Here is a 27,053-nt window from a genome sequence, read left to right on the forward strand (position 1 = left end):
GACTATTTATTTTATGCAAAAATAGTTATAACTTTTATATATGCTCAGCAGATCTATTTTGCCCCAAAAGATAAGTAGCCTTTTTTTTTCCTTTCTGGCAGATAATTAATAGTTTCTTATCTATATTTCCCTTGTCCAAACTCTGCTGCTAGGCAGAGCAGAAGAAAAGCAAGAGCATGTTCAATATACTAATTATAAGGTTATGACATTATAAAATGTAATCCAAATACAGTGGCCTCAGAGATTCTGAAATCTGTGCCAAAAATGAATTGCAGAAGGGCAGTCACTGCAAAATGTTCAGGAAGTGACCATCTCATTTGTTTCTTATTTATCCACCATTCCTGTGAATAGAGCTGATGTTACTCTTTTACTTTCTTCTGTTTGTCCACTCTTCCAAGTTCTACAAGTGTTTATTCTCTGTGAGATGAAGGGACTGCCACATACCCATGACATGGATATTGTGAGGCTAAGGTGTGTGTGACGCTTTGAAAAGCTGAATACATATAGGTGCTTGTTGGCATGTGGTTTGAGTGGATCCCCATAAGTTTGCTTTTGTTATCTAGTCGTTGTCCTGGGCGCTAAAGGGCTGAGAGTCAATAAGAAGCCAGAGAAGAGGTGGCCCAAGAGAAGCAGGCAGGTTGGCCTTAACCTGAGAATTTCTTGCCATTCTATCTGTGAGGGGAAGGAAGGCCTGAAGAAAGGCAAAGGGAAGTCCTGCCTACTTCCAAATTCTGCAGTAACCTGGCTTGGACTTTAAGCCACTTTTTACTACACATATCCAGTCTACAGTCTTCCACTCTACCAGCTGAGATAGCAAAGTGTGCACTAAGCCACTTCTTCCTACAGGTGGATCAGGTTCCTCTTGTTTCCCTTGCTCTTGGGCTAACCCCCTTGGTGCTAAAGTCGTCAATAAAATTCAATGATTTCTTCTTCCTGTAAATCTTGCTTCCGAAAATTGTGTGTGTGTTCGTGCCGGTATGTGCTTTAGCTTGGAGAAAAGCTTGAAAAAAACCATTTTTCCATATTTTATATCCGACATTCATTTTGTCTGAATTCATTTTTATTCAAAAATGAATAAAATAAATAAAAATAAAAATTATTCTGTCCACTTTGTAAGGCAAGTCTCCCCAACCAAACATCTTATAATCAGTCACTGTATTTACACACACGCCTGCATGCCCAGCCCATCTGTAGGCTCTAGGCTAGGAGACCCTTTCAAGGCACAAGCTCTTTCTCACCTCTGGCAGGTGGGGGGCATTGTGGGATGGGGAGGTGGGGCTTCTACTCTCCCAGTGCTTCTACAAAGTCAGCTGCCTCTGTCGCACTTTCTCCTCTGGGGCCTTCTCTAAAGCATTCCACCACTCTATCCTACACTCTCCACTTCTTTCCTCTCCCTCCCCCTGTTCTTGGTTTCCATCTGTGTTCCAGAATTTCTCCACTATAGGCCCAGGCCCCACCTGCATCTCCCACTCAGCCCTGGATTTCCAAAGAGCATCTTGCAGCTGACCTGGCTACACTTTGGATGTGGCACGTACGCCATATGATTTTTCCAAATGGCTGGCCTTTGGCAAATTGTATTTGGCCAATCACTTTTTTCTCTAAATTTTTAATCCCTTGTGTATCGTAGAAGAAATGTAGTCCCGCTGTTTCTGGTTCATTTGCGATTACAGTAACTCCTCAGAACCTTGTGTTGTAAGACTTACTTGATGTTCAAGAAGTCTTATGAACTTTTTCATGGTACTTGAAAAACATTCTTCCTTGAACCTGGAAGTAGACTTTGGCAAGCTATAAACTAACTTCAATACGACAATGTGTGGTTTCAGTTCAAGGCCTAGATTAGCTCAAAGGTATTTTTTCACCCCCATGAAGCGATAGTTCAGAGTGGACTTGGTTATTGCAACCCCACAGGAAGAAATTTAATTAGGACTGTGTGTACCTGGAAAGCAAAATTTCCCATTGTGTGTGCACCTACAGGGTGAAATGGGGTGGGGAGGGAAGCCTGGCTCTAAAGTTTCAACCTTTATGGTAATCCCTGAACATTAACAGAAATGCGGAGAATCCCAGACCTAATTGTCTCAATTCCTCATAAGAAGTCATCTTGGGGAAGTTATTAGACACACACATACACATCCGTGAAATAGCCAACAGAACTGGATGGTGACAAAAGTGGGGAAAGTGTATGGAAGGAGGTCTTTGGGGATGGAGTCACTGTAAGTGGAGCCACCTATGGAAATGATGTGTAGACAGTCGAAGGGGGGGCTGGAGTTTCTATTCCAGGCCATCATAAGAGAAGTGAAGAGAGTAGCTTTAACAGCTCTTGTTGTGCTCAAGAGGGGAAACTGGACATGGAGTGGAGTGTTAACTGGGCGTTGAGATGTCTAGACTAACTGAAAGCCTGCAGACAAGAAATTAACTTCAGGAGCAAGAGGTGGGGTAGCAAGTGCTCTGAGTGCTCTGGAGAGACCCGTCTCTACTGGCTCTGTCAAAAAGGAAAACCACAGGTCCAAAATGGGATCACTTATGCTAGGCTGCGTCACCAAACTTAATATCCAACCTAATTGCAGTTTCAACACCCCCCTCCCCGAAATGTAGTCTTTTTTTTTTTTTTTTTTTAGTGTAAACATCGCTTAATCAGTCAGTCAGGAATTTTCTGGTCAGCACCAATGAGGTAATCTGTCACATGGGCCCTCTCCATCCCTCAAAGGAAGATGAGGTAATCCACCTAATAAGACCCCCTGCCCTTCCCCCTCAGAGAAAGTGACCTTGTCTGAAACAACCTTTTCTTTTTCTAGTAACTTCTTGCCCCACCTTCCTTCCTATAAAGACTTTCCATTTTGTCCAGGTCCTTGGAGCTCCTTTCTACTTGCTAGATGTGGTGCTGCCCAATTCATGAACTATTTAATAAAGCCGTTAGATCTTCAAATTTACTTGGCTGAATTTTATTTTATTTTATTTTATTTACAGACTGATGTGTACAGCCATGGCATCCCAAACAACCAGCATCTGATACTGTGTCTTTGCAGAATCAGAGTGGAAACTGGGGCTGAGCTGTGTCTGCCCTGACAGGTCCAATATGCAGCCAGTATGTATTACTACAGCTAGAGTCCATTCTGATTTGGTATTACCCATGCTGTGTCAGTGGTTAATTATTTTTTAGCTTTCTCTTTTGCTTTAAACTTTGTAATCCCATCTTATATACAAGCTTATAAAAGCATATTTGGGGTTCCAGAGCAGTGACAAACAGAGGATTCTTCTGATGAGTTCTAATATGAAACATGTGTCTTCCACCAGAACAATGTTACAGAGAGGATATGACAGTAGTCACACCAAGGGAAGTTATGAGAGAGAAGAAAAATTAGAGAAGGGAGATCCAGTTTTATCATGGTTAGGAGACCAGCTACAGACCACTCTTGGACTTACACCCTCCCTGATCCCGCAGTGTTGACATTTGGATCTCGTGTGGAGTGAGCCATGACCCTTCTCTCCAGGAAATGAAGGTGGCTGAGTGTGGCCAATATGATGAGGAGAGGAGCTGTTCGGATAGATGTGGAAGCAGCAGTCAGCCCAGACCCTGTCTTTGTCACCTGCACCTTCTCCTTTCTCACCATGTGTATAAAACCTATGGACCCCTCCAAGTCCAGCTCAAGCCCCATCTTTCAGTGGAGTTTTCCTTGGTCCCCTCTGTCCATGTGGCACCCCTGCTCATCCCTCTGCCCTGGACACTCACAGTCTATGAAGTTTCATTGAAGTATTCTTGCATTGCTATTCTCCTTTTTATAGATATTTGTCCAGACAAATATCTATAAAAGACCAGTTACGTGGTTATATTCTCCAGGAAAAGGGTTGTTTCTGCATCACTTTGGTTTCTTCACAACACCTAGCATAGAACCTTCAGTAAGTGACCATATGTAAGGCTGTGAGGTTCCCTGAGCCTCCTGAGCCCTAAAGTGTTCCCATGTGGCCACACTGAATAGTTTTTGGGTAAATGTTTTAGCTGAATAAGAAAACAGACTCTTGGACTCTGGAAGAAGGAGGGGAAAAGGGTTGACACGGTCACAGCAGAAAGAACTTGAGAGGCAAGCTTCACAGAGGGGGTGGTTGTGTGCAGTGGTGGGGGCAAGGAAGGACACTTATCTGTGTGTCCACTGCATTGCAAGAACTCAGAGTCTTTGGGTGCATCTGGTAAGACAACATGAGGCAGCCTGAAATTGCTATCTTCCCTCCTGAGAGCATTTTTTTCCCTCTCATCTGCTGCATTTCACCCAAATGAAGATGCACTGTAGATGTTGAACCATATTCCACCTGCCCTTTTCTCTCATGCAGATAAGAACACAGACCACTCCAGTGAGGGATGCTATATAATTTAGCATCATTATCATTTAAATCAAACTCTATTAAAGTATACTTTTTTTGTGTGTGAAATAAGCTTTGTCCAATCTGAAGCCTAGGACCATTTTAGATCACTACCTGAGCCCCACTATCTATATATAATGCCACCTCCTTTTAAGTTTATTATTTCCTATAATTTTTACTGTACCTCTAATTCCAGATACTTTGTATGTACATCAGGGATTATCAATGCCCAGCAAACTGTGGCAAGAGAGAACAGGCAGTGAAACAGAGAGAAAAGCAGAGAAGTCAAGCAAGAAAGATTTTCAAGAAAGTGTGAGTAGCCAACTGCCTTGTTAACTGTCTTGAATGCTGCAGAGAGGGCAGATATAATGGCAGAAAAATTACTGTTGTGTTTGGAGATATGGATGTAGTTACTCTGGACAAAGGCAGATCAGAGATGTATTTGGGGAGGAAGTGAGATTGGAATTCTCTGAAGATGGAAGTGGAGGTGAGAAAGTAGACACTTGTGAGGATAACCTTCAAGACAGCTTAGCTGTGAAAGAAAGAAGGGAAATAGGTAGAAGCTTAGCTCCTTTCCTCGACCTACCTGTGATTTCCCACTGTGTTATGGGACTCACCCCCTCACTTTTCCTCTTGCCTGGATTCTGATCAATTGCTCCAAAATATCTGTTTTTCCTTCATGCTAAGGACTTTTGTTCTCTGACCAAATCAGACTCCAAGTCTCCCTTTGCACTGCTTCTCCTCAATAGGTCACCACGCCCTTCCCTGGTATCACACTCAGAAGAGAAATCTGCTAAACATAAAAGGCTCTATCCAAAATCCACCAAATGAAGCTTCAAAATTAGCTTCCCTCCCCCCTTTACAGTATTTCCATTCAAATACAAATATTAGACAGGTCTCCATCTCATGCTTCTCCATAAGGAAAAGAAAACTATTGAAAATTTTATTCTCCTCTCTAGCAGGTGTTCAAGGGCTGTGTGTGTGTGTGAGAGAGAGAGAGAGAGAAAGAGTCTGAGAGAGAGAGAGAATAGAATAGAATAGAATAGAATAGAATAGAATAGAATAGAATAGAAGACTAAGATGCACAGGCTGGAAAGAGAGATGCGATTTATTTAATTATTCTGGTTTCTTACTGCATTTTCTGCAGGTATGTGTAGAAGCATCTTGTGTCTTCAAATTCCAATCCAGGTTTAAAAGTTACTGGGCAAGATATAACAGCTATTTGTGCTTCCCCCCCCAATACATTGTTTTCCAATAAATTTTCCATTGATCTCTGGGTTTCTGGATGCACAAATTTAAGTACAAGGAATTTTTTTCTTCCTCCTTCCCCCTTCCCAAGAGCTACATGTTAGTTTTCATTTCTTGTTCATTTGCATAGCCAAGACTTCAGAGCAATATTAAATAAAATAAGAAAGGATGGGCTTTCTTGTCTTGTTCCTGAATTCTCGCATTACAGCATGAACATGATATTGGCTGTTGGTTTAAGTATTCCTTATTCATTCTTATGTTATGGAAATATCCACTTAGTACAGGTTTTGCTGGTTTTGTTTGAACATGAGGAATGGGTGTTGAATGCTACAGAATACTTTTTCAGGTTCTACTACAATGCCAATAAGATTGTACCTACTTGCACCTACTGTGATAAAATTTGGAGTTTCTTTTTTTTTTTAAGATTTTATTTCTTTATTTGACAGAGAGCCACAGCGAGAGAGGGAACACAAAGCAGGGGGAGTGGGAGAGGGAGAAGCAGGCTTCCCGCTGAGCAGGGAGCCCGATGCGGGCCCAATTCCAGGAATCTGGGATCATGACCTGAGACAAAGGCAGATGCTTAACGACTGAGCCACCCAGGCACCCCAAAATTCGGAGTTTCTAACCCTAAATCATTCTTGCATTCTTATAATAAATTCAACTTGCTCACACACTTATCTGTTGGTTGTTTCTTAATTAATTGGGTTTTGATTAAGATGTTGAAAATTATGTAAGACAATTATATATTGTCTGTGTTTACAAAGGAAAGTTTGTTTCCTTCTCTCCATTACATTGTCAAATTTTGATATAACAGCTACACTAAAGTGAAGTAGATTGCTTCTTATATTTTTCTAAGTATTGGGCTATGTATATGGCATAGTAGTTAGGATAACACTAACTAGTTGCTACTAAAAAAAATACCCCAACCTTGGGGCCTTAACTCAGCATGTTAATTTCTCAATATTGGTTGATCTCCTTTGGGACATTCATTTCTATTGCAGGGATTTGTATATTCTGGTACCAGGACTAAATATTCTTATTACTATAGCCTCATATTTTAGATCAAATTCCCTAATATTTTCTTTGCTATCTCTGCTCATTTGTGTTTTATTTTTATGTTTATTTTATTTTTTAAAATTTTTGGGAGGGGGCAGAAGGAGAGAGAAAGAGAGAGAATCCAGGGGCGCCTGTGTGGCTCAGTCGTTAAGCATCTGCCTTCAGCTCAGGTCATGATCCCAGGGTCCTGGGATTGAGCCCCGCATCGGGCTCCCTGCTCCGCAGGAAGCCTGCTTCTCCTTCTCCCACTCCCCCTGCTTGTGTTCCTGCTCTCTCTCTCTCTCTCTGTGTCAAATAAATAAATAAAATCTTAAAAAAAAAAAAGAGAGAGAGAGAGAGAATCCTAAACTGGCTCCTTGCCCAGTGCAGAGCCCAGCACAGGGCTCAATCTCACCACCCTGAGATCATGACCTGGGCTGAAATCAAGAGTCAGACACTTAACTAACTGAGCCACCCTGCTCATTTGTTCTTTCAGATTGATTTTAGAATTCTTGTCAAGTTCCAAGAAAAAAATATTCCATTTGTATTTTATTTAAATTGCATTGAGTTAATAGATTTTTGGAGGTAAAAGTGACAAATTGATAAAGATATTACACTAATAGATTTACTAATATTAAATAACTTTCTAATTCCTGGAATTAAATGTCCTAGATCACTCTGTGTTATTCATTTAATATACTGTTGAAATTGAATGGATACAATTTGATTTAGAATTTTTACATGTAATTGACAAATGGGATGGGCATCTAGTCTTAGTCTCTGTCTCCATCTCTCCTTTCTTTCCCTTTTTATACCATTGTCAGATTTTACTATGAACTTGAGAAAACGAATTGAGAATGCTCTCACCCTTTTCTATGCATTATAATAGTTCAAACAGCCTGAAAATGATATGTTCCTTGAAATCATCTGACATTGTTTGCCAACTTTTAAAATGTATTCCACAGTTTTTGGTTTATTTAGTTTTCCTACTTATTTCTGACTCAATTACTTAGTAACTATAGACTTAGAAAATTATTTCTCCAGTTGAGATTTTCAAAACTATTAGCATAAAATTCAACAGCATTATGCCAAGGGTGGGAGAATGAGGAATCGACTGGGAAGGGGCACTTTTCTGAGTTCATGGAAATGTTTTCTATCTTGCTTATGGTAATGCTTGTGTGGGGTTTATATCTGTCAAAAGTCATTAAAATTTTCACTTAAAATCAGTGCCTTTTACTGTATACAAACTATACACCAACAAAGTTGATTTCTTTAAAAAAACCTCTTTTATATTTAGTTATTTTCAATGTGTCTGTCATTTATTCAATATGGTTGTAATTTCAGCCTTCATTTATGGCCACAGAAGAGCACTGTCATCTTACCACTTTCATGTTTTTTCCTTTCTTTTTTTAAGGTTTCTGTGCTGCTTCTTTTGTTTCTAGCTCTTGTATGCATTGTTTTCTTTCTTTATTGAAGTGCAGTTGACACAAAATGTTACATTCGTTTCGGGTGTAAAATGTAATGATTCCACATCTGTATACTTTATGCTGGGCTCACCACAAATGTAGCTACCCTCTGTCCCCATACAACACTGTTACAGTGCCACTTACTCTTCCTTATGCTGCACCTTTCATCCCTGTGACTTATTCATTCCATAGCTGGAAGCCTGTATCTTCTACTCCCCTTCATGCATAATTTTCTTTTATAATTTTTCATTAGACAATTAGAAGATATGAACTCAGTTTTCAGTTCTACTAAGATATCCATTCAAGGTAAAGCAAAAAAAACACCTAAAGATATCTGCACCCCATGTTCATTATACATCATTTATAATAGCCAAGACATGGAAACAATCTAAGTGTCCATCAGTAGATGAATGGATAAAGAAAATGTGTTATAGGTATACAGTGGAATATTATTCAGCCATAAAAAGGAATTTTGCCATTTGTGACAACATGGATGGACCTTGAGAGCCTTATGCTAAGTGAAATAAATCAAACACCATATAATCTCACTCATATGTAGAATCTAAGGGGGGAATAAACAAGCTCATAGATACAGAGAATGGATCGGTGGTTGTCAGACACAGGAAGGTGAGCAGAATGGGTGAAGGGATCAAAAGGTACAAAATTCCAGTGATAAGAGAAATAAGTCATGGGAATGTAATGTACAGCATGGCAACTATCGTTATTAATAATATATTGCATATTTGAAAGTTGCTAAGTGTAGATCTTAGACATTCTCATCACAAGAAAAAACTTATGTAACTATGTATAGGGACAGATGTTAACTAACTTACTGTAGTAATCATTTCATTCTATATAGAAATATAAAATCAAAAGAAAGGAAGAAAACCCCACCTGATTCCTCTGATCATCAATGTCAAGAATTAGGCAGTATCACTGATTTCCCCGAGGAAGAAAGTACCTAGTAATTTCTCTGATCATCCCCATCTTGCCCAGACCAGGTACTCAATAAATATTTGAATAAGTGAATAATTAGAAAAGAGATAGATGTGATTAATTAGCCCTTCTCAAACACCAACTATGTAATGTATATATTCATAATGTACCACCTTTGGATTGATAGTGGGTTTCTCCTCTTTCAAATAGCAAGTTCACTATAGTACTGCATGTGGGCTTATGGAATGGATGAAAATTATTCATGAGAAAAGGATGCTCCCATTGTATTGGCAAAACATCAGAGGTAAGAGGTATATGATTGCCTTGATCTCAGTTTGTTGCTTGTCATCTTAGTACTAGCAGTGAATGGAAACTTTCATCGGGCCCAACATTGACTGGATAGGGTGTCAGTTTCACAAAGTGTGCAAATGGGGGAAAATTAAAAAACACAAAATAACTGTAATATCTAATGTCAAAGAGGAATCATACTTAGTCTCTGGAGGTGGAGCTTTAGTACACTTAGTATAGCATCATCCTCTCCCTACAAATTATAATTTGCAATGTCATGTGTAATAGGGTGACTGACTATCCTGGTTTACAAGGGACTGAGGGATTTCCCAGGATCAGGGGCTTCCAGTGCTAAAATCAGAAAAGTCTTAGGCAACCAGAAAGCCCACATGAACTGGAATGAGCTAGCTACCTTAAATACATACATAACATACATACAGGAACATACATAACATGTTTTATATCATACACGGGAAACAGCATATACTACCTAGCAATGAGAGGTAATGAGAGCCAGAATTAAGTTGAGATTTTAGAGAATAAGTTAAGAACTTACTATAGCATAGTCTCCACAGCAGATAGAATTTACACAGTAAGTGATTTTTTTAAATGGTGTTAGGATTGTTTGGATAAATGGTCTAATTTTACATCACTGGTAATACTTACAGACTGTGAGGACAAGGGCGCCATAATGATTACCCATCGTCACTTGGCTTTATGAGACCGTGTTGGAACCTACAGACTCTAGTCTACTGGCATGAGAAATACCAAACATTTGCCAAAAGTGCCAAGTCACCGGACCCACGGGGTTAGTTTATTTTGAAAATGAAACTGGACTTTCTACCAAGAACCAGAAAAACGTCGGAAACAACAAAAAAATCTGTGGTGTGTTTGTAAAAAACGAAGACTCTCACCCTGATCTAAACCAGACTGTTTTGCTCCTGGCTCCCTCCCGTTTCCCCTTAATTAAGCTAACTGGAAAGGAAAGGCTTTCATCAGACCAAAACAGCAATCTTCCTATCCTAATCTCCAGGACAAAACAGAGAATCTGGTCTGGAATTGAATTTGAAATATTAAAGAAAAATGACTACCAGCTTAATGCTGTCACTGTCCCATGTTTATTTTTCTTTCTTTTATGTCTGATATCAGGGAGAAAGTAATGTCATCTGCTGGAAATTTGAGCATGTTTGCATTTTGAGATAATGAGAATTAATGTTGGAGGGCCAAACTAACACCAAACCAGCCTTGTTCTTCCCATGTGTGTAAAACATTTTGTAATGACTTTCACTTAATTTGGGAGCCTGGCAGGCTGCCGCAAACCACCTAGATCCAAGTGGCTGAGTTTCTTTTTCGAAAAGAAAAATTTATATGCTGGAAGTCAGAAATTAGAGCATCGGGAGAAAAGAGCTCTGCAAATTGCTTTATCCATTTATCCATTTTATTTTTCCTCCATCTCTGTCTTCTTCTTTTCCAGCTGCTGATACACACAGCAATGATCTCTTACCTCACAGCTATTGTAAAGTCGAACCTTCCAGAGAAAGGGGCAGAGATGAATTTTCCTTAAGGAGTTGTAAACTCAGGGAACTCAGCACTGAGCCATCATCTGTGGGATTCATTCAGCGAGGAGGCCCAGACACAATGGTCATTTGTTGTGGGGCAGACAGGAGTTGACAGGATGTTTGACTTTTCAATAGACTGTTTTGCCAACTATACACACAGTCAGTGTGATTCGAGCATAAGAATCTCTTGCTTAAAATCTTTCTGTAGCCTCTCGACACCCATGGGGTAAATTCCAAACCCCTAACTCCCTTGGCAGGAGGCCCAAGCCTTTTCTTACAATTGGTCATCTTTAGCTCTCTGGCCTCATTTTCCTGCTGCCCATCCCACATGCCACAAGTCAAAATATCAAATGCCTGACAGTTCCCCAAACACATTGTGCTGTTCCATGTACATACACTTCCCACCATTAAGGAAACTCCTATTTACCCTCATGCATAAGCAATCACTCAGCATCCAGTAGGTGCTCAGTATATTTGTTGAAGGAATAAATTCCAAACTCAACTCCAACATCATTTCTCTGACTTCCCAAGATGGAAAGACTCTATTCTCTGTACATCCCCAATTCTTTGACTGTGCTTTTGACACAGTGGTTCACACCCAGGCATGATTTCGCCTCCCAGGAACATTTGACAATGTCTGGAGACAGTTTTGGTTGGCACACTGGGGGTATGATCCTGGCATCTGCTGGGTGAGGGTCAGGGATATTGCTGAACATTCCACACTACCCAGGGTGGTCCCTCACAACAAAGAAATATCTGACTGAATATCAGTAGTGCCAAGGTTGAGAAACACTGCTTAGCAGAACTCAGAGTTTGGAATAGTCATCTGGGGGCCATCTGTTTACTCCATTAGACAATAAGCTCCTTGATGTCAGGGACTGTATCTTCATTATCTTTGCAATCCCACTGTCTAGCACAATGTCTGGCATGTGCAAGATGCTCCAAGAAGGAAGAAATGACGCACTGCAGAAGTGCTAAGTAGTGATCATTCTCTCAGGGATTATGAAAAATAAAGATATGACTTGCTCCAACATGACATATAAACTCAAACTGAAATATAAGCTCAAAAAAGTTGCCCAATTTCAAAGAAATGGCATCTCTCCACTTTTTCCACTCCAAAGGGATTTCTTTCCAAGGGTGCAGAACCTTACCAGTAATGCCGTGTTGCGAGGTACCTTCTGCCTTGGGACAAGTGGCTTCTACCTCATTGTAATTTTCTCAGCCCCCAACAATTCACATTAAGGTTGATGTTCTATTTTCCTGCCAACTCTCAAAAGCACAGTGTCTTTGTAATTTGTGTCAGCTACAGCATTTCAGAATGCCCCATAAATAGGCCCCATTTGGGAGCTTTTTGGAAGTGCTATTTTGATACCTCTTCCATGCGTATTCACTTGGACTCCAGCCATTTGTCAGGGAAACAATTTGAAAAGGCAATTTGGAAGCCCACCCACATGATCTCGGTACCTCTTTCTTCTTGCTGATGGTATTAGACTAAAATTGGTCTCGTTTTGACTTTACCCACCCCTCTGACTAAATAACTAGATTATGTTTAGAATAAGAACTTGAAGCAAGATGGTCCAACTGCGAAGTCTGCGCTCCTCAGAAGCCTTCGCAGGAACCTCCTCCCTGCACTGCAATTCCCTCCATAGAATTGTGGTTTGCTTGGAAACACTGCAAGTAAATTATGGTCATAGTTGGTGTTTGCCATAATGAAAATGTGAGGGGTACGATATTCATTGAAGGTTTGTCTTCCCAGGAGAATCACCCTGCTTCACTGATGATTTGAATTGGGATTATCTTTACTAGCCAAATAAAAGCACGCACAATTCTGTTTAGATCCCCACAGAACTAAGTTGACCTCAGTTGGGCAAAATCCATCTTTCTTTGAGAGCATTCTACCATATAGTCTTCTTGAAATGTGAATTTATCACATTGTAGACTATGCATTTAACTTAATAAAAACAATTTATGAACCTCAATGAATATGTTTCACAATAGCCCTTTGCTTTATTTAAAAAAATAACAAACAATTATTACATATTATGATGTGCAAACAATGGACGGGGTTTCAAAGAAGGAGAATACTTGAAATTCACATCACAGCCAAGAAGCTTCAGCTGGACAGGCCAAAGGCCTCTACATGGAACCTGACAGTGAATGGTTGACACGTGGTTATTTCAGTGGCAAGGAAATGAGGAATTCAGAAAAAGAAAAATATCAGTGTGGATTAAAGTTCTCTGAGAAAGCTCATCAGAGAAGTAAAATAGGTAAGTGTTTTTTTTTTCATACCAGCCCCTCATGTTGCTTTATTTCCCTGTTTTGATAACTTCAGCCCTGTCTTATTTGTATTTGTCTTCTCTGTTTGCTGACATCATCACCTTCTGGAGGGCAGAAGCCATGGCTGCCCATCGCTGGATCTCTGTAGCCGATAGTCAGTGACTGCTACAGAGATTTCCGTGCATGGTAGTTGAAGAGAAAGTGAGAACTGTCCTGTTGTTACTTTCTTATACACACTGGGCGAAAGTGCTCAGTGTAATGACATAGAAAAGAAAACAAGATACCAAAGAATGTGTTGTGCTCCGTAGTGTCAAAGAGGAGGCAGAGGGGAGGGCGGGTCTGCATGTGTGACTCAGCACCATCTGATCCTGCTTTGCACTGTACCAAAGTCAAATTGCTTTTGCCCCCTCCTGGGCTTATAGAGGATGAGAATTTAACCTGTGTTCCCACTTAAAATAGTTTATTCGGTTTTATTCTCCCATTGGCGTTCCTAAAATGACTAAATTCAAAATAATTTCAAAGCCACATTAAAAATAAAATCAAAATCCACAAGTCCATGCCTTAATCTTTTTCTTCATGGCCTAATTCACAACTTCTTTAGAGTCTGGAATTTACTCCAGGGCAACTCTGCCAATATTCTGTATTTAATTGCAGTTTGTAGTTTGAGATCATTATTCATGCTCATGAATTGCATTGAATTTACACATAAATTTTACTTGTCTAATTTACTAATTACTGGGAGGGAGAAATGTGGCGGCATCTTAATCGAGGAAAAACATCTCAAATGCTTTTGCACACGTTTTACATTTGGCATAACCTAAAACACATTTCCCCACAAAACTTGTTCCCTTAACTCTTAAGCCCCTGAGTATTTCAATGGAAACACAATACTTTTTATCTGGATTCATTTACACTCTCATTTACTCATCAGCATGATGTGTTGTAAGATATTTAATATTCTCCAAGAGCCCTTTTTTTCTTCTGCACATTTCAAAGTTTTTCCTGTAGGAAACACTGTGTTCCAAGCCATAAATTGAGTCTGAATCCAGAAAACAGGATTTGGGGGAAGCCATAAATTCCAAATGAGTTCCAAGTGGTACTGATCTGAACTGCCCATTATCCGTAGAATGTGGTGACCAAAATGAGAACCGCGGGCCCAGAGCGGAGAAGATGTTTTGAGTCCAGTGGCATCAGTGCTCGTGCTCAGAAAAGAGTACCTTGCATCCTCACTCCCACTTTGTTGATTCTAGGACAGCGTCTTTCTCGAGAGACAGGTGTCACCACTGACGAGTCCTCTCTGGGAGCACTCTGCCTTCCGGGGTGAGTTTCTTCTCCTGGAAGTGAAGTGCTGTGAGGAACTGCCTGTCACAAGTGGCAGAAGGACGTTCCCACCCATGACCACTGATTGACAACAGAGCAGACGTAACCGAGCCTGCAGTTGATTCAGGCTGATAGCTGACTTTCCTGTCCAATTTCTTTTTATCGAAAGTATTGGAAACCGATTCTGGTAAGCTAGTTTAAAAATACTTTTATTGGCAGGATATCAAGGCCCTTCTTGGAATTCAAGGAAAAGTTGTAAATCTAGCTCCCTAAGACATATGGCCAAAAGAGGCTGGTAGAAGCCCAGTGCTATGGATGGATCGGGCAAATCACAGAAAAGAAAATACGGCTGAGCAGGTGCCCAGATGGTGTCTATCTAGCAGGGCTACCTACTGCAAACTAGTAATTCCCCAAACGGCCACTCTACCAACTAACTAATCCACGGTTTGTTCTTTTGATTCTTCTCTTCGTCAATATGGGGATTGTGGCCTCCACATTTTCATTGGTTTAAAAAATTATTTTATTCTTAAATTATTTGTCTGTGGAATCGAGCATAGTATTATAACTTTCAGATTTCACATTCAAAACGTACTATTATTTTCTATACGTAATTGATTCATGGCTTCTCTTGAGATGCTGGGATCCTTACGTGATGAAACAATTTCTGTAACTGACTCACCCTGTTCATGAGAAACAAGTGTCAGTATATTACACTGTGACTCCAAAAACTTCTCTTCCAGTCTGAAGGCTTATCATCATTGGACCATTTTTTTTTTTTTTTTGTAACCACCACATCCTAACCTCTAAGAAACCTGTTTCAAAACAGATGAGATAGTTTCTCTCTTTAAAATATTTAGTTTTCAATCCAAAACATATTTTGAAGTAATTGCTTGGGCAATATACTTGCCCAAAGGCATGCACATGAAGCTAACATGTAATTATTAGATAATTAGATAGTCAAAATTTATATTTTCATAAAAATTCATGGGATCTCTTTAAAATTGCTGATAGAAAATTGATAGTCTGTTTTGAATTACTTAAATCCATGCATTGTAAATACGGTAAACTTTCTGTTGGGATTTCCAGGTAGCCAATGGTGCTGAAGGCTCAGATTCAAGGTTTGTAATAAGTTAACACAGAGACTGTAAAGTGATACCTGACAATCTTAAGGCAAGACAAGGGAATCCACACATCTGCTTATCAGTGAGCAATGACTTCTCAGCCTCTCTAGGTAAAGCTTACTCCTTGCAACCTCAGCCCTTGTAAAAATCTTATCCTACATCTAAAAAGCAGGTCTATTCAAAGGCTGCAAATAAAAGACAGCCTTATTAAAGGCGTATTCCCCAGTTCGGCTGTTTACTGGCATGCTTGCCAACATGAATCCAAAGTACTCATTTTCAGGAGACATCATGTCCACGTTCTTAAGGTTGAAAAATCCCTGCAGAGAGGAAAGTCACTAATGTGTTCTTTCTCTTTTTCTGATTTTACTGGGTCAAGAGAAAAACCTGTAAACAGAGCTTGCTTTCATCATCTGCCAAACACATGGACCCAAGGTTTTCCTCCAAAGGGAGGAGATCTTATTGGCAGTCTAAGAGAATAACTTTACCCACAAGGAGCAAAAAATACCCTTCGGCAAGCACCTTCTCCTCAGGTATACACGGTTCAAAATTTTAAATATCTAGGAAGACAATATTCAGAAGAAAATAAGTATCAAGAGTGAAGATATAATGATAGATGGCACTGAGACAATATAATATTTCATCTATTCTCAATATGGTGCCACACATCCCCACAAATTAACATGGGCCTGAAAGAAATCAGACTGTGGTCAAATAAGAATTTGAATTTAAAATGCTGTAAGATGTGTTTCTCACTAACTATGGCATTTTGCATGGAAGCTTAAGAAAGATATTATGATTTGAAAATGCTTACTATCATAAAACAATAAGGCGAAAGGGTCCTTAATAGAGCAGTACAACACTTGTTTTTCAAACAAGTGAGATGAAAACAAGAGAACTGAGGTTCCCCAAATGGCATGATCGTTACATGGCAGATTTCAGAGCAGAATTGGAAATTTATGACTTCCAATAGTCTTTTCCAGCTTATTTGGGATTAAAGCGTGAATTCTGATTTGAGGATTTATGAAAATAATTTACAATTCCACCCTCAGAGGCCATCTGAGTACTCTCTGTGTACTGAGATATCATGGAGGTTACAAAGAAGAGTAAGAGAATTTCTGCTCTAATGTATGTGCGACCTAAACACAATATGATTATCTGGGTCCATCACCCATAGAAAGTGTGACTTTAGATAATATTTTGCAGAAAATATTATAAATGAATTTTTAAATAGAGTTTTATATTTACTTCCATTTGAATACCAAAAGTAATTAAGTATGTGCATGAATAATCTTAGGAAAAGGAGACCATTTGTTTAGTTCAGTTTCTTTACCTGTTTTATGGGAGAACTAACTTATACTTGTCATGACTGATACCGTAATTCAATGAGACAACATGAGCAAGACATTCAGAATTGTGCCAGGTGCATAGTATCCACTCAGCAAATGCTGGTTTCCTTGAGGAATAGTATTCCTTGAGGAATATGAAAATCTTTCTAATCAGTCTCTATGACTGACTATCTCAAATCCTTTTTGCATAAAACAGGGCATGAATTCATGGATACACAAAGAGCTCAAGGATAAATTCTAGGACAGTGTTTGAAAATGTGCATTCAATTATTATTACTTTCCCTTGGCCTTGTCAAAATGGCCACATGATTTCAGGTCTCCAGCCCTTTGTGTGTCAACCTTAATGAGGTTGGTTTTCAGTTTTATTGGATAACAAAGAGCCCGACAATCACCTCCCTCTACTTCAGTTCTTCCTTCAAAGACTTACTCTATTGGGTTGAATCACGTCCCCCCAAATTCACATCTACCTACAACTTATGAATATGACCTTGTTTGGAAATAAGGTCTCTGCAGATGTAATCAAGTTAAGAGGAAGTTATTGTGCATCAGCGTGGGCACTGAATCCAGTATGATTATTGTTCTCATAAGAGAAAACAGAGACACAGATGGGAAGGGAAGATGGACATGGGAGGCTGGAGACAGAGTTTGAAGATAGACATCTGCATCTGCCACAAACCAAGGAATGAATGAGAAGGACTGTAGGCAACCACCAGATGAGGCAAGGAAGGATCCTCCCCTAGAGTCCTTGGAGAGACCATGGCCCTGCTGACTCCTTATTCTGAGACTTCTAGTCTGCAGAATTGAAAGGGAATGCCTTTCTCTCGTTTGGGGCCATCCAGTTTTTGGTCATTTGTTTCGGCAGCCCCAGGAAATGAACACCTGCTCGTGCAAAGGTCATGGATGTTTGCCAATGATTATGTAAACCATCCTTTGTGTTGTACCAATTGGGCAGCAACTCTCTAGTAACCCTCATTTGGGCCTAACGGTAGGACTTGGACTTCTAAAATCTGCACCATTCCTGTTCAGAGAGGCTGTTGAAAAATAAAGTCACCTCTAGTATCCTTTCTAAGGAGTACAGACTTATTTTCTCCCATTGAGCCTCACCACTCAGGCTCTCTCTGAGATCAGATAGTTTTCCATTCCTAATGAAGCAGAGAAATGCAAAATCCAGAAGGCCTTGGAGAAATACCATAAGGGGACAATCTATGACAACTGGGAATTTCAGGCAAGAAAATATTCATGGCTGATTGACCTTGGGGGATATTAAAGTGGGCTTTAGGATTTGGAACTTCCCTATTTGAGCTTCTGCCTTGACCCCTTCTATCCTGGTTGCACATAAGACAGAACTGGAGAAGTGGATTTCTGTTCACAGGAGCATTTTGCTCCCACAGGACTTTTCAGTTAATCTTGGATTAAGCACATTATGTCCAGACTTGTTAAGGGTCTGGCTTCACTTGTATGCCGTTATATTGGAATACAAAGGGCAGCATATGAAAATATAAATAAATCTCAGAATGAAAGTAAAAAGCACATACACAATTATATTAATGTTGATCCATATGTTTCATGTGACTCTTCCATTCTAGTGTTCAGTCTATTAATAACCTATTACAGTAATTTTCAAACTAGGCCTTTGTATCTTTCCTCATTCAACCTGTCCTTTCAATAAATAAGAGATATGCAGCCCTGACCTGGAATTGAACCCACAAAAATGAAGAAGACAAGACTTCTGTCTTCAAGAACTCATGTTTTTGTAAGGGACATACACACACACACACACACACACACACACACACACACACACAATTTAAGGATAAAAGGTAAATGTAAAAGGACCATGGTTATAAAAATAATCAATTTTTCTTCAGAGGGTCAGATCAGTCTTCAGGGACAAATGAGGGAATATTTGAGCTGGTCTTAGAAAGTGAGCAAGTGTGAGAAAGAGAAAGAAAGGAAGAGAAAGAATGAGAGAGAGACAGAGTAGAGAGAGAGAAAGAAGAGAGACAGAGACACAGAGAAAGAAACAGAGAGAGAGGGAGAGACAGAGAGAGAGAGATGGTGGTGGAGAGAGGGAAAGAGGGGAAGAAAGTGAAAGAGGGAGAGAAAGGACAAAGCTAGGGCTCTGAAATCCATGACCTATCCTAGAAACACTGCATTCAGACCAGATTAATCTACCTGTAGCACGGCTCTAACCATCTCCTCTGCTTATAAAACATCACTGTCTGCCTTGATTCGCCACCCATTGCTTCCACAGTGAGGTCCCATCAGCTGGAATTTAAGACTTCCATGAATATACCTCAGTTTTATTCCTGTTACTGCCCTCCCCCATCTCATTCTCTGCTCCATCTGTATAATGTCTCCCAGGTCTTTGCTACCATAGCTCCAGGAAGCCAACCCTACTCCCTTCACCCTCCTCCTCACCATGGCCCATGTTTCAAAACCACCTCTTCAGGAGGTCCTCCTTTTTTCTCTCGATTAGTGATGTTCTTCCCGTTTCCAAATTCCCAAAGCACCTCATCTCTTCCTCTCTCATGACATGTGTGATAGATTTTGTTATATTTTCCACATATTTGCTGCCTTCACAGTCGTGCCCAACCCTGCAGCTCCTCCCTGGAGTCCCACTGGCATTGGACATAGCCAGTGACTTCCTCAGCCTCACAGAACATGAGAAGGAGTGACTAGAGTGCAAAAGCTCTAAGGAGCTCCACGTGGTGTGGCCATGGGGCCAACATGTCCCAAGAGGAGCTGTTCCTTCTGCCTGATTCCAGGAATGTCAATAGCATGGAACAGAAATGCAGCTGACCTATGAATGACTCTTCTAAGCAAGAATTATTGGGAGCCACTGAGAGTTTGTGGTTGTATTATCAAAATGTAGTCCATCAAAAGATGATTTATACAAGAGATTTCATATTCTGCCTTAAATGATCAATGTTTGTATATGTGTCTTTTCTTCTTAATTACAGTATAAGCTCCTTACAGAATCTGTGTGTGACCCATCTTTTAATTTATTACTCTTGTCACAGTGCCTGGTGTCCAATAGTTGCTTACTACACATTTATTGACTCACTTAATAAATGAATGTAGGAAATGGGTGTGTGATGCACTGGCAAGAACACACAGAGGGTGGAGCAGGCAAGCTGTGATGATGAGAACGGAAGAACCAGCTCATTTTCTAGTTTCAGTTAGGCTTGACTCTTTATCCTTAGTGCTCCTTGCCCTGCTGGGCTATATCAACTAGCCAGTTGGAGATTTATTTTTAATCTAGAGATTCAGTTTACAGTCTTCAAGATAAAGAACAGAATTTATTTTGAGAGTTAGACTATGAAAACTGAAAGATTAGGTTAACAAAGTTACATTTCAGGATAAAGATCTATTAGTATCTTAACCTGATATGCTAAAATAACAGATGTGGTGACAATTATGAGGAGTAGCCTGATCTCCAGGTCTCTTAGAGGACACCTGGGAAGTTATAGGAGGTAGATTGTAGATGTGCTAGAAGGTTCATTAAGTCTCCTTGGAGTCATGGTGGGGACCAGTGCTTCTTCCATCTTAATGTGCTTGCTAAAATGCAAATTCTCATAGGGATGTTAATGGAGAGGTACTGAGAACACATTTCTTTTTTTTTTTTTTAAGATTTTATTTATTTATTTGAGAGAGAGAATGAGAGAGAGAGAGAGAGAGCACATGAGAGGGGGTAGGGTCAGAGGGAGAAGCAGACTACTTGCTGAGCAGGGAGCCCGATGCGGGACTCGATCCAGGGACTCCAGGATCATGATCTGAGCCGAAGGCAGTCGCTTGACCAACTGAGCCACCCAGGCACCTAAGAACACATTTCAAACAAGCTCTTAGACACTGTAGCTGGTCCTTGGATCACCCTCTGAGTAGCAAAGTATTGAAGACTCTGGGGTTGAGTTGGCCTTGGGACACTATCATTGATACCTTGTAGCAAAGTTGGTCTCAGTGCCTGATGGGAGTGTGGGACACAGCTAACATTTATACCATTGGGGAAAGTCTGTGTTTCTGTACTTTCCTCAAAGTCAGAAAGGAAGCACTTTGCTTGTGATGCACAGTGGACATCATGGCCAAGAAGTTAAAAGCACCAGGACTGGAAATAAAGTCTTGGGTTCAAATTTCAGCTCTTTAGTCTAATGGCTGGGCAACCTTGAGCAGTTTTTTAACCTCTCAGAGCCTCCATTTCCTTGTTTGTAAAAAGAGAGAATATCAGAAAGTAGCCTAGATACTGGAAGGGACTGAGCCCTCTTACAACTTGGCATCAGGATCAAGATGTTAAAAGAACTCTCTTCCTACTGAAGTTTGGACCTGGGTGCGAATTTAAGAGATGTCATACCAAAGTGAATATGGTGGAGATGCCTGCCTGCAACATTTACAGAAACTGTTTATAAAGTAGTTACCTGTTTTTTTGATCCCCTCACTGACTTCAAATAAAACAAGAATTGAGAACAGAAAAGAAGGGATGGTTTGGAAGGAGATATCTTTGTAAAGAGGTGTTGCAGTACCATGTTGCATTACCCCCCACTCCTCCAGTAGGGATGGGGTGCTGCTTTTTCATCAAACACCCAGCGAGAGTTTTCCATGGGCCAGCTGGAGAGCATGCAATGCATCCCCTGCATTTGGGAGACATGGAAGACTTGAGTCTGATACCTAGAACACTACGTAAGCCTGTCATGACAAATGTAGTTTGCAGCAACTTGTCTGTGCTCCCAATATTTTTTGGGTCCATTTCTCATGGAGCAGAGTGGGGAGATAGAGGGACAGCCAGACACACACACACACAGACAGAGGGAGAGCAAGGCCAGGCACATGACCGTCTTGGGTGCTGTACAGAAGAAAGTAAAGAAACCCAGCAGTAAAAAGGCTAATATGAGATCCCTAGGGGTTCCCCACTTGGAGTAGGATGTGACTTTTAGGATCAAAGTAACAACACAAATAAGGTCATTGGTGATGGAAACTCCTGAGAACAAAGAAGGTGTCAACAAGAGAAGGGAAAAGAAGGAGTAAGCCTCATTCATCTTCCAGGCCCCAGTGTGCAGTCAGCCCTCATCAATACCTGTCAATATGACCTTTCATTTTCTCTTTCCATTCCATCCTCTGCCTGTTCTGACCTGATCAGAAAACATCTAAGAAGTGCAGGACAATAGGGAAGGAAAGGTCAGAAGGAAAAAGGAAAAAGTACCTACCATCTTCCTTAAGACTGTAGCTCTCAAGACGAGGGAGGGGAGATCTGATATTGAAAAAGTTTGACCTTTTGATTAAATCTTGGTCTGGACATTCTGACTTCAGAATCAAGACTTCTTAAAGTTATTATAAGAGCTATTACCTGTCTATTACCTAGGGATAGGCAGAAAATTCTTGGGCCTACTGAAGTTTTCATAAAGGGGCAATGGAGGGTAATCTCCTGAAATAATTGTAATGGCATAATGGGAGATAAATAATAAGCATAATATTAAGTTGCATTTGATTACATCACAGTTGTGCTTGTTCAAATACCAGTCAAATCTATCTTGGCAGCAGAACAGAAGACCCATTCATGACAAGGCAAGATCTGCATGTGGAGAGAGGCATCAGTGGGGGAAGGTGGGGAACTGTAAAGCCTATTGAAGAGCAGGCTTGAGCCACTTAATATTCTCCATGGAAGCAGCTGTTTTGAGGGACTATGGCATCTCTAGACTTATGGAGGGTGAGCTCAGGAACCAAAAAGCAGATTGTTTGCACCCAAAGAAGGAGACTAGGGGAGAGGCCCACCGTATTCTCCCTACCACTATAAATGTTAGCAAAGCTTCCCCTGTCTGCTCCCCTTCCAGCCCCAGGAAGTCTTTATAGTAGTTTTAATATCTGGTTCAGGTTAACACAGGGCACGTCAACAAGAGGATGGTTGAGATACAAAGGTACTGTTTCCTGAGTTACCTGGAAAATCACGCGAATCCCTTCCTCCCTCACTCTTGCTCACAGTGGCAGCAATTAAACCAGTCTTCCTTCCCAGCTTCCTCACTCCTCACTGCCTGCCATCTTTAGAGAGCTGCTCCATTCTGATACCTTTCTCAGAATAATCTTGTGTCCTGGCTCTACTCTCTCCAGACAACCTTTCCTTCTGACTTACATTAAGGAGAAAGAAGGAGTAGGAGTTTTATGTGCTAAAAACTAGAGAAAAGAGGAAATAAATCTGATAAAGCTGCTAGGAATGAGGCACTTCAAATTCTATCACATTCTTCCTGAGCATAGAAAGGGGTTGTAGGCTCTTATACATTAAAATATGTGACAACTGCAAATCTGTTGAGGCTGTGTATCACCAGCCCCAGGGTGTCACGGCATAGGCTCGCTTCCTTAGAAAGCACACTGTGGTAGGAAGAGCACAGGCTTTGGATTGGACACGTGTATGCTTGAATTCCAATTCTGACAGCAGTTCGATTTTGTACATTTATGCACTTAGCCATTTATTACTACAGTACACTTTATTAAAGGACCTACTGTGTGTGGAGTGCTGGAGAGATACTGGCGCCACATTGCTCTAGGAAATGAGTGCCTGTCCTCAAGCAACTCTAGCATAGTGAAGGAGATGGACATTGTGACAAATAGACTGCAGTGTGACTAGCACAAAAACTGAGATATATGGAGGTCTTCCTATTATCCACGTGAGGAAGAAATGCCCTTCACTGAGACAGAAGTAGAGGATGAATGTGAGCTTACAATTGGACATTGGGCTGAGTGGAGGACACTAGGTGTTTGTTAATTGACAGAGGATTGGAAAGACATGGTGCATCTGAAGGTGTGTGAATTTCCCATCCTTAGCACAGGGTGGTAATGAGAAGAGGTGGGAGATAAGGGTAGAAAGGCAGACATGGGCAAGATCATGAGATTGTGGGGGCCTTATAAGCCATCCTAAGGAGTTTATAGTTACCCTACATACAACAAAAACCACTAAAGAGTTTCATGCAGGGAAAAGCCATGATCATATTAATATTTTAGAAATATTTCTCTGAATGAAGTATTTGAAGGAAGAGATTGAAACCAAGAGGAAAGTTAGGATATTATTGCGACAGTTTGGGTGAGAGAAGGCAAATTTCTAAACTGAAGTGGGAATGGAGGGGAGAAGTGTGAAGTTAGGTATCCAGAGTAGCAGATCTAGAGACAAAGGTTTGAGTGCAAGTCATTTATTTGGGAGAATATAGAAATAAGATAGTAAGCTGAAGAAGTGGCAGAAAGAAGGAAGCCAAGACACATAGCAAAAATGATTTGGTTACCACTGTGGACTTGAGGCTGAATTTTACTGAGAACCTGTGCAGAGTGTGTTAACTGTTGTCCCATGGTGGGGGGACGGTATTTACTCACAATTCTCATTTGTCATTGGTGGGAAGCTCTCCTGAGGGCATTAGCTCGCTGATACTTTAGGCCCGTCCTACACATATGCAGAGGAAACTTCTGAAGAGATAGAGGACTTTAGGCAGGGAATTGTGAGCGCTTGAAACCAGAAGCCATTGATGTGCTCAGGAATAATAAATGTCAAGGAGATACAGGCAGGGCATCAACAGTCTCTGCAAAAGGAGGTGACAAGTTAAGAGGCGGAATGAATAAAGCACTGGACTCAGGGCACCTGGGTGGCTCAGTCAGTTAAGCATCTGCCTTCAGCTCAGGTCATGATCTCTCAGCAGGAGATTTCCCTCTCCCTCTGCCTGCTGCTCCCCTTGCTTGTGCTCTTTCTCTCTCTCTGTCAAATAAATAAATAAAATCTTAAAAAAATAAAGAGTTGGATACAGGAGATAAAGGAGAGGGAATAGTCTAAAATAATTTTCAAATTTCTCATGGGAGTAACCAGAAGAAAATTAATTTTAATTAAGTCCTGAATGAGAGTAAGGAAGAATAGAAGATTGAGGATAAAAAAATGAATTTGGAAAGTTTCTTAAGCCCTGTGAGTTTTAAGTTCTATTTTTGAAATATAAAATTACCTGTATAGTCACTATTTGCAGATGACATCTTACTGTATGTAGAAAACCCTAAAGACTCCACCAAAAAGCTACTATAACTGAAAAATAAAATCGGTAAGGACATAGGATATAAAATCAATGCACAGAAATCTATTGCATTTCTATACACTAATAATGAGGCATCAGAAAGAGAAATTAAGAAAGCAATCCCACTTACAATTCTGCCAAAAATAATAAAATACCTAGGAATAAGCTTAACCAAAGAGATGAAAGACCTGTGCTCTGAAAACTATAAAATGCTGATGAAAGAAACTGAAGATGACACAAACAAATGGGAAGATATTCCACGCTCATGGATTGGAAGAACAAATATTGTTAAAATGTCTATACTACCCAAGAAAATCTACAGATTTAATGCAATCTCTATCAAATACCAATAGCTTTCTTCACAGAACTAGAACAAATAATTTGCATGAAATCACAAAAGACCCTAAATAGCCAACACAGCCTTGAAAAAGAAAAACAAAACTGGAGGTATCACAACTCCAGACTTCAAGTTATACTACAAAGCTGTAGTCATCAAAACAGTATGGTACTGGCACAAAAATAGACACATAGATCAACGGAGCAGGACAAAATGCCCAAAAACAAACCCATGGTCAATTAATCTTTGACAAAAGAGGCAAGAATATGCAAGGGAAAAAGACAGTCTCTTCAACAAATGGTATAGGGAAAACTGGACAGCAACTACTCCCTCACATGATACACAAAAATAAACTCAAAATGGATTAAGGTCCTAAATGTTAGACTAGAAGCCATAAAAATCCTAGACGAGAGCACATACAATAATTTCTGACATTGGCCATAGCAACATTTTCTGGATATGTCTCCTGAGGCAAGGGAAATAAAAGCTAAAATAAATTATTGGGACTACATCACAATAAAACACACACACACACACACACACACAAAAACACTTCTGTACAACAAAGGAAACAATCAATAAAACTAGATACCCTACTGACATACCTGATAAAGGGTTAGTATCCAAAATATATGAAGAACTGATACAACTCAATTCCCAAAAAACAAATAATCCAATTTAAAAATGGGCAAAAGACCTGAACAGACATTTCTCCAAAGAAGACATCCAGATGGCCAACAGACACATGAAAAGATGCTCGACATTACTCATAATCAGGGAAATGCAAATCAAAACTACAATGAGATATCACCTCACACCTCTTGTAAGGTAATAGTACATTGTATGTTAACTAACTGGAATTTAAATAATAAGTTAAAAAACCCAAACACAAGAAACAACAAGTGTTGGCAAGGATGTGGAGAAAAAGGAACACTCGCGCACTGTTGGTGGGAATGCAAACTGGTGCAGCCACTGTGGAAAACAGTATGGAGATTCTTCAAAAAATTAAAAATAGAACTACCCTAGGATCCAGCAATCACACTACTTGGTATTTACCTAAAGAATACAAAAACACTAATTTGAAAGGATATGTGCACTCTTCTGTTTATTGCAGCATTATTTACAATAACCAAATTATGGAAGCAGTTCAAGTGTCCACCGACAGATGAATGGATAAAGAAAATGTGGTATATATAATACAATGGAATATTATTCAGCCATAAAAAAGAATGAAATCTTGCCATTTGCAACAACATGGATGGAGCTAGAGAGTATAATGCTAAGCAAAATAAGTCAGAGAAAGACAAATACCATATCATTTTACTGTTATGTGGAATTTAAGAAACAAAACAAACGAGCAAAGGGAAAAAAAGACAGACAAACCTAAAAACAGACCCTTAACCATAAAGATCAAATCGAGGGTTACTAGAGGGGTAGTGGGGGGATGGGTAAAATAGGTGAAGGGGTGAGTACACTTATCATGGTGAGCATTATGTATAGAATTGTTGAATCACTACATTGTATACCTGAAACTAATATAACACTATATGTTAACTATACTGGAATTAAAACTAAAAACTTAATGAAAAAAAATCTGTTATGGTGTTGGTATAAGGGGGAATTGATCCAATATTTATAAAAAGCCCTATTCAGTACCTAGCATGAAATTAATGTTCAGTAATAAGTAATATCTATTCTTTGCTTACTATGTGAGGAGATACAATTTTACATACTTAATGT

General features: G+C 40.0%; 2 long non-coding RNA genes across 5 annotated transcripts in view; one reads left to right on the forward strand and one right to left on the reverse strand.

Moving 5' to 3' along the window:
- Positions 1-27,053, forward strand: part of LOC144379716 (uncharacterized) — a 131,804-nt gene that overhangs the window by 21,713 nt on the left and 83,038 nt on the right. The gene's annotated exons all lie outside the window — the stretch shown is intronic.
- LOC118522846 (uncharacterized) overlaps positions 1-27,053 on the reverse strand; it is a 161,288-nt gene that overhangs the window by 11,959 nt on the left and 122,276 nt on the right. The gene's annotated exons all lie outside the window — the stretch shown is intronic.

Source organism: Halichoerus grypus, chromosome 12 (assembly GCF_964656455.1).
Source record: "Halichoerus grypus chromosome 12, mHalGry1.hap1.1, whole genome shotgun sequence".
Taxonomy (NCBI): domain Eukaryota; kingdom Metazoa; phylum Chordata; class Mammalia; order Carnivora; family Phocidae; genus Halichoerus; species Halichoerus grypus.